This window comes from Thalassophryne amazonica, chromosome 8, assembly GCF_902500255.1.
Source record: "Thalassophryne amazonica chromosome 8, fThaAma1.1, whole genome shotgun sequence".
Lineage (NCBI taxonomy): Eukaryota > Metazoa > Chordata > Actinopteri > Batrachoidiformes > Batrachoididae > Thalassophryne > Thalassophryne amazonica.
The window spans coordinates 4,528,794-4,541,750 of NC_047110.1; positions in this window are offsets into that span (position 1 = coordinate 4,528,794).

Genomic DNA, 12,957 nt, shown 5'->3' on the forward strand with positions numbered 1-12,957 from the left:
GGAGCAGCGGCTCGACTCCGAGCTCCTCCCGAGTGACCGAGCTCCTCACCCTATCTCTAAGGGAGCGCCCAGCCACCCTGCGGAGGAAACTCATCTCGGCCGCTTGTACCCGCGATCTCATTCTTTCGGTCATGAGCCAACTCTCATGACCATAGGTGAGGATCGGAACGTAGATCGATCGGTAAATCGAGAGCTTTGCCCCCCTACTCAGCTCTCTCTTCACCACGACAGTCCGATACAGCGACCGCATCACTGCAGATGCTGCACCGATCCGTCTATCGATCTCACGCTCCATCCGTCCCTCACTTGTGAACAAGACCCCGAGATACTTAAACTCCTCCACTTGAGGCAAGGACACTCCACCGACCTGAAGAGGGCAAAGCACCTTTTTCCGGTCGAGAACCATGGCCTCGGATTTGGAGGTGCTGATTTTGGATGATGATTTTTGACTTTTGTGGATTTCGGGTAACATATAAAACACAGGAGTCACAGGGTGTTTACAATTCAGAAAGGAATGTTCATTTTTAGATATCCAGTGCATTCTCAAGGCATTATCTGTAATATCTATGATTCTTCTCTGAAAATCTTTAGTTGGATTGGCACTTAGTCTTCTGTAAAATTCTTCATCATCAAGTTGGCGATAGGCCTCTTTCTTATAATCAGCCATGTTCTGCACAACAATTGCACCGCCCTTGTCAGCGGGCTTGATTATTATGTTAGTATCCTTAGAAAGTTCTTGAATAGCCAACTTTTCATTTGGGCTGATGTTTGAATAATCGGCATTTTCTTTAAAGTTCTCCAAGATTTCACCCTCAACCATTCTGCAAAATGTTTGAATAGAGGGGTTTGGACAAAGAGGATTGAATTTACTTTTATTTTTGAACACCGGTCCACTTGATTCTTGTGTCTTAGAGTCCCTGAACATACGAGGTCTGTTTATAAAGTATAGGTCCTTTTAATTTTTTTCAAAAACTATATGGATTTCATTCATATGTTTTAACGTCAGACATGCCTGAACCCTCGTGCGCACGCGTGAGTTTTTCCACGCCTGTCGGTGACGTCATTCACCTGTGAGCACTCCTTGTGGGAGGAGTTGTCCAGCCCCTCGTCGGAATTCCTTTGTCTGAGAAGTTGCTGAGAGACTGGCGCTTTGTTTGATCAAAATTTTTTCTAAACCTGTGAGACACATCGAAGTGGACACGGTTCGAAAAATTAAGCTGGTTTTCAGTGAAAATTTTAACGTCTGATGAGAGATTTTGAGGTGATACGTCGGCGAGACGTCGTGCAGCACTCTCAGGCGCCATCATCAGCCTGTTTCAAGCTGAAAACCTCCACATTTCAGGCTCTATTGATCCAGGACGTCGTGAGAGAACAGAGAAGTTTCAGAAGAAGTCGGTTTCAGCATTTTATCCGGATATTCCACTGTTAAAGGAGATTTTTTTAATGAAAGACGTGCGGGCGGATTGCAGCGTCGGCTCGCAGCCGCCGCGACGCTCCGCCACAGGAAAAACACCTCTGTTGGAAGCCTTAAGGACAAGTTGGAACATGTCCAGCTGTTAAACAATTTCTCATATAGTCACTCCACTGAAAGCCATCAAAAGCCGCCTGGATTTTACAAATGGTTATCAACACGGAGGTGTTTTTCCTGTGCCGCCGCACCGCGCCGGCTGTGTCCCGACGCGCGGACCCGTCCGCACGTCTTTCATTAAAAAAATCTCCTTTAACAGTGGAATATCCGGACAAAATGCTGAAACCGACTTCTTCTGAAACGTCTCTGTTCTCTCATGACGTCCTGGATCAATAGAGCCTGAAATGTGGAGGTTTTAAGCTTGAAACAGGCTGACGACGGCGCCTGAGAGCGCTGCACGACGTCTCGCACCGTGGGAAGTCCTTAAAGCGACAGAATCACCTCAAAATCTCTCATCAGCCGTTAAAATTTTCACTGAAAACCAGCTTAATTTTTCGAACCGTGTCCACTTCGATGTGTCTCACAGGTTTAGAAAAAATTTTGATCAAACAAAGCGTCAGTCTCTCAGCAACTTCTCAGACAAAGGAATTCCGACGAGGGGCTGGACGACTCCTCCCACAAGGAGTGCTCACAGGCGAATGACATCACCGACAGGCGTGGAAAAACTCACGCATGCGCACGAGGGTTCAAGCATGTCTGACGTAAAAACATATGAATGAAATCCATATAGTTTTTGAAAAAAATAAAAAGGACCTATACTTTATGGACAGACCTCGTATATCTTAACTTAATCTTCCTGAAGAAGCGGTACAGTTCTATTTTGACTTCAAATGTGTCAGCTTCATATGTGGGGACAAAACTCAATCCTTTAGATAATAAAGAGAGTTGGTGGGCAGTAAGTGCCTTGTCAGAGAGGTTTATCACTGGGCTTTCGCCTTCTGACGGGTGTAGGGCTTGTTCCTGGTGGGAGCGTTTCTTCCCACGCCTCGTCTTCTGTTTTTTCCCATTTGACCGTTTTTTGATTGGCGATGTCCTGCTGGATGGGGGTAGCTGGTGGAAGACTCGGAGACACTTAAAAGGTCACTATCGGCTGTGGTTGAGTCAGACTGAGGGACACTTGCAGAGGGTTGTTGAGCTGGATTTTCACGTAGAAAATTGTAGACTTTCCCAAGCTGATAATCCATTGAATCTCTCTTGTATTTTCTGATTTTAGTGGTCATCAATCCATCTCCAAAGTCTTTCAAGGTTTGTTTGATTGAGTCATGAGTTTGTAGAAAATTCTCACCCAATTTCTGTTGCATTACTGTTTCATGATCTTTTATGTCATTTGATATGATGTCTTTTTGGTTGGTTACCTCCTCAATAATCAGTAGCATCAAATCCATGGAGCATTTGTTTAGGATTTCACACCATTTCTTAAAGTCTTTAGAACACTGGCATATTCTAGCCACAGATCCAGCCCTGTCTGAATTTTTTCAGGACCCTCCCCTCTTTGTTCACAAAAGAGGACCAAACCTCTGTAATAAATTGATTAGAGCTAACTCCTATCAAAGAAGGGAATTATCCCTGTGGAAATTGTGCTTATTGTCATAATTCAGTGAGAACAAATACCTTTAAGCTCTCTAGAACCGGTAAAAGTTTTGGAATCAGGGGAATAATCACATGCAATACGAAAAATGTTATCTATATGTTAACATGCCCATGTGACAAAATTTACATTGCTAAAACCACCCGTTCTCTGAAACAAAGAATAAGTGAACATAATGCTGCATTTACACATAACGACGACAAGTCACGAATGCCACGAAGTACACATTCTTGGCCGCTGATCACGAACGTGATGATTCGGGGCAGAGGCATCAGGTGTCCTCAGGAACTGCTGCAACCTGTTACCACACGTTACGATTAATGGCACGTGTTGCTGGAGAATTATCAGGAACCATTATGCATGGTCAAGAATAGTGTTTCGCGTTGTTGCGCGCTATTGCATGCGTAGTTGGGCTCTGTGCCATGGAGTGGAGCAGAGAGGAGGAGGACAGAGCCAGATGTGTGGCTTCATGCGGCTCTCGTCTCGTGCATTTTCCCAAACATCAGGCGCATGCAGCAGGTGGAACACCTGCAGGAGTGCGCTGAAGAGCACTGAAATTAGACTTTTAGCCAACTTGGCGTCAGCAATCAAACTGAATGGGGTGCAGCAGGGTTTAACTGTGTGCACGCTTCTTCCTCCGCCGGACTGGAGGAGGTGCAGAGATGTCTGGCTGCACGTGAGTCTCCTCTCGCTCCTCTGGTTGCTCAGACTTGTTCTCCCACTCATCGATTACAACAGCAGGTGGAACACCTGCAGGAGCATCCTGAGGAGCTTCAGCAGGAACTGTGGAACGACATTTGGAGCCGAGTATGTGCGCACATGACAGAAAACTGATCCGTCGTGGCGTGCAGTGAAATGTGACACCGCGTTTCAAGTTGTGTCAAAACTTGACAGTTTCCGTGTCACTTCGTAATAACGCGTGACAGTTTGGGCTCCAAGAACTATCACAGGAACCACTACGAACGTTGTCACACTCTATTAAGGATCACTACTTATCAAGACGGATCAATACGCTCAGTTGCGACCTCCACGACGTGAGACGAAATGAAGGTGGTGTGTGACATTCGTGGAAGAGTTTTTGACAGACAAAAACATGCTCCACGAACATAAAGAACATCATGCACCAACACGCACTATTAAGAAACCTATTCAGATGCGTTAAGTCACATTAAGAATGTCAGGATTGTGTCACGAAACACAGAAAAATGACATTTGTAACATGTCTTTATGTGTAAATGCACCTTAAGAGCTCCATTAGGAGAAAAGATGAAAATATCCGGTTGCCTGTCATTTTAATGATCTGTCACACCTTTCTTTTGTCTTCCCTTAGATTCCGGGGTATAGAACAAGTAACCCTACACAGAAGAGGTGACGTTGACAGGAAATTATGCCAATGAGAACTCTTTTGGATATTTACATTAGATGCACTACAACCATCAGGTCTAAACGAGGATTTTGACATCAAATCAAATCAATTTTATTTATATAGCGCCAAATCACAACAATCAGTTGCCCCAAGGCGCTTTATATTGTAAGGCAAAAGCCATACAATAATTACAGAATTATAGAATTCTTAAGTATTGATTTAATTTTGAACTGTTTGTGCTTTGTTTTATGATGGCCGATGCCTGATGTGTACACAGCATGGACTTGTTCTTTTTTTTCCTTTTTTTCTGTTTAGATGTTTCATGTCTGTCCTTCACTACATTTCCCATGATGCTCTACTGACTCAGAGTGCTTCATCACTGATTACAGGTGCCAATAATCAAGTGTATTAACTCCAAGCACTGTTTGTAACATGCACTCTGCCTGATGAAGGTCTTACAGACCGAAAGCTTGCAGCTTCAGTAAAGCTATTTTGCACAGACCTGAAGTGTGCAGATTTTTTTTTCATTTTATTCTACTTTATTTTACTCTGAATCTTATTTAACTACAGTACTGTTGTGAATCGCGAATGGTTAGCTTTCGCAAGCTGGGTCGACTCCCCCAACTGTTACTTTTATAGCTGTTTCTTTTTTTTACCTGTTTAATACTTCTGTTTTTCAGTGTAACTGCTGTGAATTTTAGGTCATTATTTAACTCCTGTGTAACGTTTAGGAGTGGCTAGCAGTTAGCTTGCCTTTGCTAGTTCGGCCCCCCTCCCCATTTCTTTAATACTTCTGTTAGTGTTTTAGTGTAACTGTTGTGAGTACTTTACACTTGTGTTAATTTTAGGAGTGGTTTACTCATAGGAGTTTTTTTTATTTTTACTGTTCCTCAAGTCTAATACTTCTACTTTTTCAGTGTAACTGCTGTGAATTGTAATTCATTTATTTACGTCTGTGTGAATCCTGTGTGAGCCTTAGGAGTGGTTAGCTTATTCATTATTAGTTTGTGCTTGCTTGGCACACACACACACACACACTCATCTTCAACTGCTTAGTCCAAGTAAGGGTCGCGGGGGGCTGGAGCCTATCCCAGCAGTCATAAAGCATGAGGTGGGGTACACCCAGGACAGAACGCCAGTCCGTCACAGGGCCACATATAGACAAACAAACACAGTCACACCCACTCGTACACCTACGGACAATTTAAAGATTCCAATCCACCTAACCTAATTTCCTAGTGCACAAAATACACTACTTTACACCCTCCATGAATCCTGCTTGATGTTGGAAGATAGGATGGCTCTCTTAGAGAGCCGTGTCCATAAGTTAAAACAGCTTCTTAGCTCAGTGGAGTTAGATGTTATGGGCACTCCAGATGAGTAAGTGATGGACCGGCTAGTGTGCCCATTAGCATCAGCCTAGAAACGCCAGCTGTGGAGGTCAGCTTTCAGACTGTGGGTAAGCGGAGGAAGCCCCGTAGGACTTGGTGCCCGGTTGTGGTACCCCGATCACCCTTGCTACTGCGAACTGTGACTCGGTTCTCCCCCTTGGATTTACCTGATGTGAATTCTCTGAGCCCATGAGTGACTTCCACTCCTGTCTCCAGGCCGAAATGCTGGACTTTAGTGACGGGAGATTCTATCACCCGCAAATTCAGGTTACAAATGCCGGCTGATGTGAAATGTATTCCTGGGGCCAGCGCTCCTGACACTGCATCCCATCTTAGGGTGCTGATGCTGCAGAAGGGAAGACAGACTAAGGAACATGACATGAGATATAGTCACATCGTTATTCACGTCGACACCAATGATGTCAGGATAAAGCACTCAGAGGTCACAAAAATGGATGTAGAGAGGACTTGTGACCTTTCCAGAAAGATGTGTTGACATCGATTAACAGTCTCTGGTCCCCTCCCCACCCGGGATACTGATGAGGTGTTTAGCAGGCTGACATCATTAAATAGGTGGCTGGTGCAATTTTGTACACAGCAAGGCTTTAGCTTTATTGATAACTGGCCTTCATGGTTTGCTGATACCGGATGGCCTCCACCCTACTGGGGAAGGCGCCGCCATCTTGTCTGCAAACATAGATAGAGCTCTACAGGGAGGGTAACATTAGGAAATTACAGCAGGCCACGGAGCAGGTGATTAGAGACCCTGCAAGGCTTATGACAAATGCGGATGTGGAATCCATCATCTTAGCGGGGAAATTAGTGCAGAAAATCCACTATGGTGATGGTGCAGTTTATCTGCCAGGGAGGGAAATTCAACAAGTTGAGACTGTGGCCTGCTTCCATAGACGTGTTCTTAAAAATCATAGAGGGATATGCTTTGCAAATTTAATACCCATTACAACATTGGATGTTGGTGAAATTGAGGATGGCCCAATGGTTGTCCCAGCAATATCAAAGATTGTGTGTCTGCTACCTACAATGCACGTAGAATGTCTCAAATCTAAACCTACTTCTAGGCATCTTATATCTGCTACTCTGGAACCACCCCTAAACCCAAACCGTTCAACTGTCAACCCCACTGAGGTCCTTAGTCTGGGTCTCATGAACATAAGATCACTATCCTCAAAATCATTGTTAATCTAATTATTGATCATCAGTTAGATATGATTGGGTTATGTGAAACCTGGCTTAAACCTACAGCTGTCCTCCCCTTAAATGAGGCCTGCACACCAGCATACACATTTAGTCACGTCCCTTGTGTTGCAGAGCAAGGTGGGGATGTTGCTCTTATTTATAAATCTAGGTTTAACTTAATAGCTGTTGAGGGTCACAAATATAACTCATTTGAGCATCTGATTGTCCGCTCTGCTCAGGATATTACGCATTGCCAAAGTCAGAAGAATAAAAATCAGCCATAGTACTTTGTCACTGTATATAGGCCTCCTGGCCCATGTTCTGAATTCTTAGATGAATTTGGTGCGTTCATCTCTAACTTGTCAACAAGTCAAATCAAATCAAATCAATTTTATTTATATAGCGCCAAATCACAACAAACAGTTGCCCCAAGGCGCTTTATATTGTAAGACAAAAGCCATACAATAATTACAGAAAAACCCCAACAGTCAAAACGACCCCCTTATGAGCAAGCACGTGGTGACAGTGGTAAGGGAAAAACTCCCTTTTAACAGGAATAAACCTCCAGCAGAACCAGGCTCAGGGAGGGGCAGTCTTCTGCTGGGACTGGTTGGGGCTGAGGGAGAGAACCAGGAAAAAGACATGCTGTGGAGGGGAGCAGAGATCGATCACTAATGATTAAATGCAGAGTGATGCATACAGAGCAAAAAGAGAAAGAAACACTCAGTGCATCATGGGAACCCCCCAGCAGTCTAAGTCTATAGCAGCATAACTAAGGGATGGTTCAGGGTCACCTGATCCAGCCCTAACTATAAGCTTTAGCAAAAAGGAAAGTTTTAAGCTTAATCTTAAAAGTAGAGGGGGTGTCTGTCTCCCTAATCCGAATTGAGAGCTGGTTCCACAGGAGAGGAGCCTGAAAGCTGAAGGCTCTGCCTCCCATTCTACTCTTACAAACCCTAGGAACTACAAGTAAGCCTGTAGTCTGAGAGTGAAGTGCTCTATTGGGGTGATATGGTACTATGAGGTCCCTAAGATAAGATGGTAGCATGAGTGAAATCCCTGAGGTAATAGCATATGTCATTTAAATATGCACGTGTTAAATATGCCTCCCAGATTTGGCTAAAAAAAAATAAGCCGTGCAATCTTGTCCAGTTCTCTGTCATTAAGGACTGTGGTAGGACGCATATGAGTGGGAAGGAGAGACTGTCTCTTGATACACATGATAAGGAGGTTGGAACTCCCGAGGACACGACATGGGTCCTGACAGAGGTTCAGGGCGCAATTCCTTGCGGTCTGTGGTGGCGAACATTTGAGTTCCTTTTTCCCACATGACTCTTTGTTCAGGTTCTCCCGGTGGTTGGGAGTTTAAATGGCACTGAGGCGCTCATTTTGTTCTTGAGTATCGGCTAAAAGAGCTTGTGTATCTTTCAGACGTCTCAGCACCAGACGATTCTTCAGCTTTTCAGACTCCAAAATGTCTTCATGCTTTCCAGCACGACTCTTCAGTGTTTTAAGCTCAACGTACGCCTGTTGGAGTAAATCATGAGCTTCTCTTTGTTCCAGATGCGTGGAACTGAGTTAAATTTGTAACTCCTCAATTTCATGGTCAAGTTCCTGAAGGGTTTCTTTCAGGAGTAAGGCTTTGTCTTCAGCTCCGGTGTCAGATGCGGTATCTAATTCATTGGGCTGATCTGGGGAAGCCTCCAGTTCTTCCAATTTTTCCTCAGCAAGGGTCAAAGACTGTTGTCTTTCTTCTAACTGCTGTCTCAGGAGTTTATTCTTCTTGCGCAATTCTGCGTTTTGTTTTTTCTGCCTTTTTAGAGAAAGAACTGATTTCTCCATGAGTGATTCTGCAGGTTTGAGCTTCAGGGCTGTGCATGGGTGCAATTTATTGGGGGATAGGGGGGACATGTACCCCTCCACCTTTTCAACCAGGGGGGACAGAATATGGTATGCCCCCCCCCCCACCTTCTGACATATATGTGTGTACTTGAAACATGCTATGCCAGTCTTATGTGCAAACCATGTCAGTCTTATGTGCAAACCATGTCAGTCTTATGTGCAAAACCATGTCAGAATAGTATCTTTTTTTCTGCAAGTTTGTATTTTTAGCAGCATTGACTTGTTTCCAACACCTGTTTCTTGTTTGTCACATTCGGAATTTTCTGGGACTGCATTTGCCCAGATTTGAATCCAAAAATAGTTGCCTCTAGGGACTAGTGTCTACACATAAGTATCAATGGACCATATACTAATGTACTGAATGCTGAAAGTTAGAAAAGGAAATCAGAAAAGCTATCTGGGACCTCAGAAAGCCCATCTGCAATTATTGCTTGATCTCCAAAATCAGTCTATGCAAGTGAAATTATGTTCAGTATGAGTGTTGTTATTAGTGCCACTTCGAAAATTAACTTCATAAGTAATTTATCCTAAACTTATAATCTGTTGTTTTTTCAAACTTATGCAAAAACAAATCTTGAGAAAAAAAATACAGTATGTGATAGTTAATAATTATTAAGAGCCTGTTCGTTCATATTTATAAATACATTTTACCACATTGCAGTTGTTTTTTTTTAATGAGAACTCAACCTATCATTCTTTTTGAGTTCTACACATGTGGTGATACCTTATTTACACCAGGATGTTAATAAAATCAGTGCTGGCTATTCTCAGAATAAAGTACGTATATCCACAGTTTCAAATTGTATAAATCAAATGGTGTCCACTTTATGGTCTCAAAACATTAAAATTACTGTTCTGGGTGCTCAGAATGCATCTGAGCCTATCTAGAAACCATTGGCTTCTGGGGGCCGCTTTAGGCCCCCAGACCCCCGGCCTATGGGCTTCGGCCCTGCGGGCCTCGCACTTTGCCCCCCCCCCCCCAATTTCTAGTTCTAAATTGTACCCTTGGGGCTCTGGCAATGGCTAACTTCCCTAGCACTGTAGCCAGGTTTTTCTTTTCCACATTTGCTGCTAATGTCTGACTGATGAGTTCAGACATTTCAGCAACTATGCCTTCGTGTGTGGCTCGTTGCATGTTGTGCAAGTAGTCAGGCAATATTTCGGCGGTCAGGTCGGATAAGACTCTAATAGCGGGGAGGGAACCTGTCAGGATTTCCAAATATTGTGCACTTGGTGACAAGTTTTTATAATTTGGCAAGGTGGTAGATTATGACTCAGTACATTTCAAAAAACACCGCATAGAATGTGACACTGCCCCCTGGTGCTTGGTATGTGCAAAATCCAAGATGGCCGCCCCAAAAGGAAAATGTCATATCTAAGTTACTGTTTGGTGTAAATTAATGTGCAATACCTCTTTTTCAGCATTTTTTATGATGACCAATGTGTTTTTGATGTTTATTTGAAGCTAGATTGTAAATTTCAACACCAAAATTCATTTTTATTGCCACAGCAGGATTTTAAATAAATGGCGGAAAATGAACGGTGTCTACATTTTTGAAACAGGCCTTTTTTGATTTTCAGTAAACCTAATCTATAATTTTATGGCACATTTGGAGGAGACTGGCCTGAGGTCTAGGCCTCATCATGATAATTCTGGAATATTCCACACATTCATGCAGTGAATTGCAGGCCAGGGTGCTTTCAATGCATAACTATATCAACACCAACTCTGCAGAGCCAGGTCACAGAATGCACAAGAGTTGATGCAGTCTGGGACACTTACAAAGAATCAAGTCTGAAGTCCCAGACACGCGGGACGCAGGGCCATGGTCAGAGAACTAGAGTCTCTCCAAACATTCCATTACCAAAGGGTACCCAGTGGCAGAAATTCATCCAGAACAGCCACAACAAGGAGGAATTCTTCCACTTTGTGAGCGAAGAACTTCAGAAATGCACATCCACACCTGATCCAGCATTCCACCTGATCACGACAAAGGGTGAGCTGGTACTGACAAACAAGCAGGCTGACCTCAGCAGCTTGTCTCCATGCCAGCAGGAGGAGGCAGATACCTGCATGATGCTGCATCTTCACAATGCTGCCCAGCAAGGCCACACCAAAGCCTTCTTGAGAAGGAATCAATTTTATTTATATAGCGCCAAATCACAACAAACAGTTGCCCCAAGGTGCTTTATATTGTAAGGCAAAAGCCATACAATAAAATGACTGGGAATAATGACTAAACAGTGATGTCATGGTGCTGGTCATTAGCCTCTTCAATGAGCTTGGTCTGGCTGAGCTGTGGATTGGCTTTGGGCTTGGCAAAGCATACAAAGATATCCCAGTCCATTCAGTGGCAGGTATTCTGGGTCCTCGACAGGCTACAGCTCTTCCACTGTTTGGTGGATCATTTCGGCTCTTGCTTGCCTCTACTGGTGGTTGGCTCTCATTGCGGTATTGTATCACTTCCTGTTCCGGAGCACAGCAGTGTTTTGCTGTATCTGTTAGCTGTTTAATCTGCGCAGTTAGATTGATCTAGATAACGATTTGTTTCACAGTGTAATCTTCACGTGCCTTAACTAAAGCACTCCCTCTGCTGAATCACCTCTAAATTATTTACACATTATTCACTTTGTGTGTTTTTAGGAATACTGTTGGGTATTTTCTCCTCCAAACATTCTTAAAACCTTGATAAGACAAACAGAGTCAAGAAACACCAGTGAGACAGAAAGTCAAATTTATGACGCGCGGAGTGCAGTCAGGCTGTACACCAAGGCTACACTAAAGTCTGGCCTGTGCTCCCGCTCTTTTTATTAGAGATGCCCTCATTACATCATAAAACTTGTCCTAAGGGGGGGGGGGACAACGCGAGACAAGTTTCTTCCTGTAACAAACACATATGTCAATAAGCGCAGCTGTAAGGAAAAACAGTTTCTTTCTTTTACTCTTATCGTTGAAGGTCAGCACATCTCATTCGTCTGTCGCAGTTATCAGCTGTTGTGCATCTGCCTGGAGTGTCCTGGTCTTCACACTAAGCATCACATCACAACAGTCAAAACAACCTTCAGGTCTATTACTCCCAGTTCATGACTGACCCCGTCATGCTTCACTCCCAGTCGTTAGCGGCTACAAAAACAAGTTGTATAATAATAATAAGTACATCCAGCTCTTCATTCCCAGTTCAGATTGACCCCAGCATGCTAAAACAAGGTTGAATAACACGTACATTCTTAGGGTTACTTTTAAGACAGGTGCATAACAGCACAATAACGTTTTCATAAGAAAGAAGACAAAGGTACAAATGTTTAACAGTGATAACATATATATATATATATATAAAATCCTTAACATTTCCCACCTGTTTATCGCCTGTTAAACATATAGTAGTAGTTATCACCTAACTTAGCACTTCTTTCTTGAGATTTTCACTAAGAGGTTCCTCATGGTACGTAAAGCATCTATTTCAGTGTTTTGAGCTGCTACTATTTTTTCAGTTACATTCATGAACAGACCCAATCGATAATTCAGTGTTTCAATCATTAATGAAATTTTTTTTTTTCCCACTCCTATCCAGGGGAACAATGAATGTGCTATTTTATCTCCTACAGACCACAATTTTTTGGTCCTTTGGTACATCCGAGCCCCACATGTGATCATGTGGTAACACATCTGGGTATATCAATCTCCTCCGTCTGGTGCTGCCATTCTTCTCTGTGGAGGTCCTTGGCACTACCACATATGTATGGTCAGTCACCTGGGTAGGTGCACACACACCACCCCAATTTGGTGGGAGACTCATGTACAGTCTGGAACCACAAAGCCAATAGATGTCATCATACACCGGAGTACCATTTACAGGTGGTAGCAAAAACTTACTAACATAAGCACATGATTCATCCGTCCCCCATGGACAGGAGCCTGTATAATTACATCCCCGTCCAATGTGATGAAGATAAGTACCATCCACATATTATGTTTTAGTTAGGCTTAAATTATTTGATAAAACATACGTTTGGGTACACAGACGTTTCTTAATTTTACCTACAG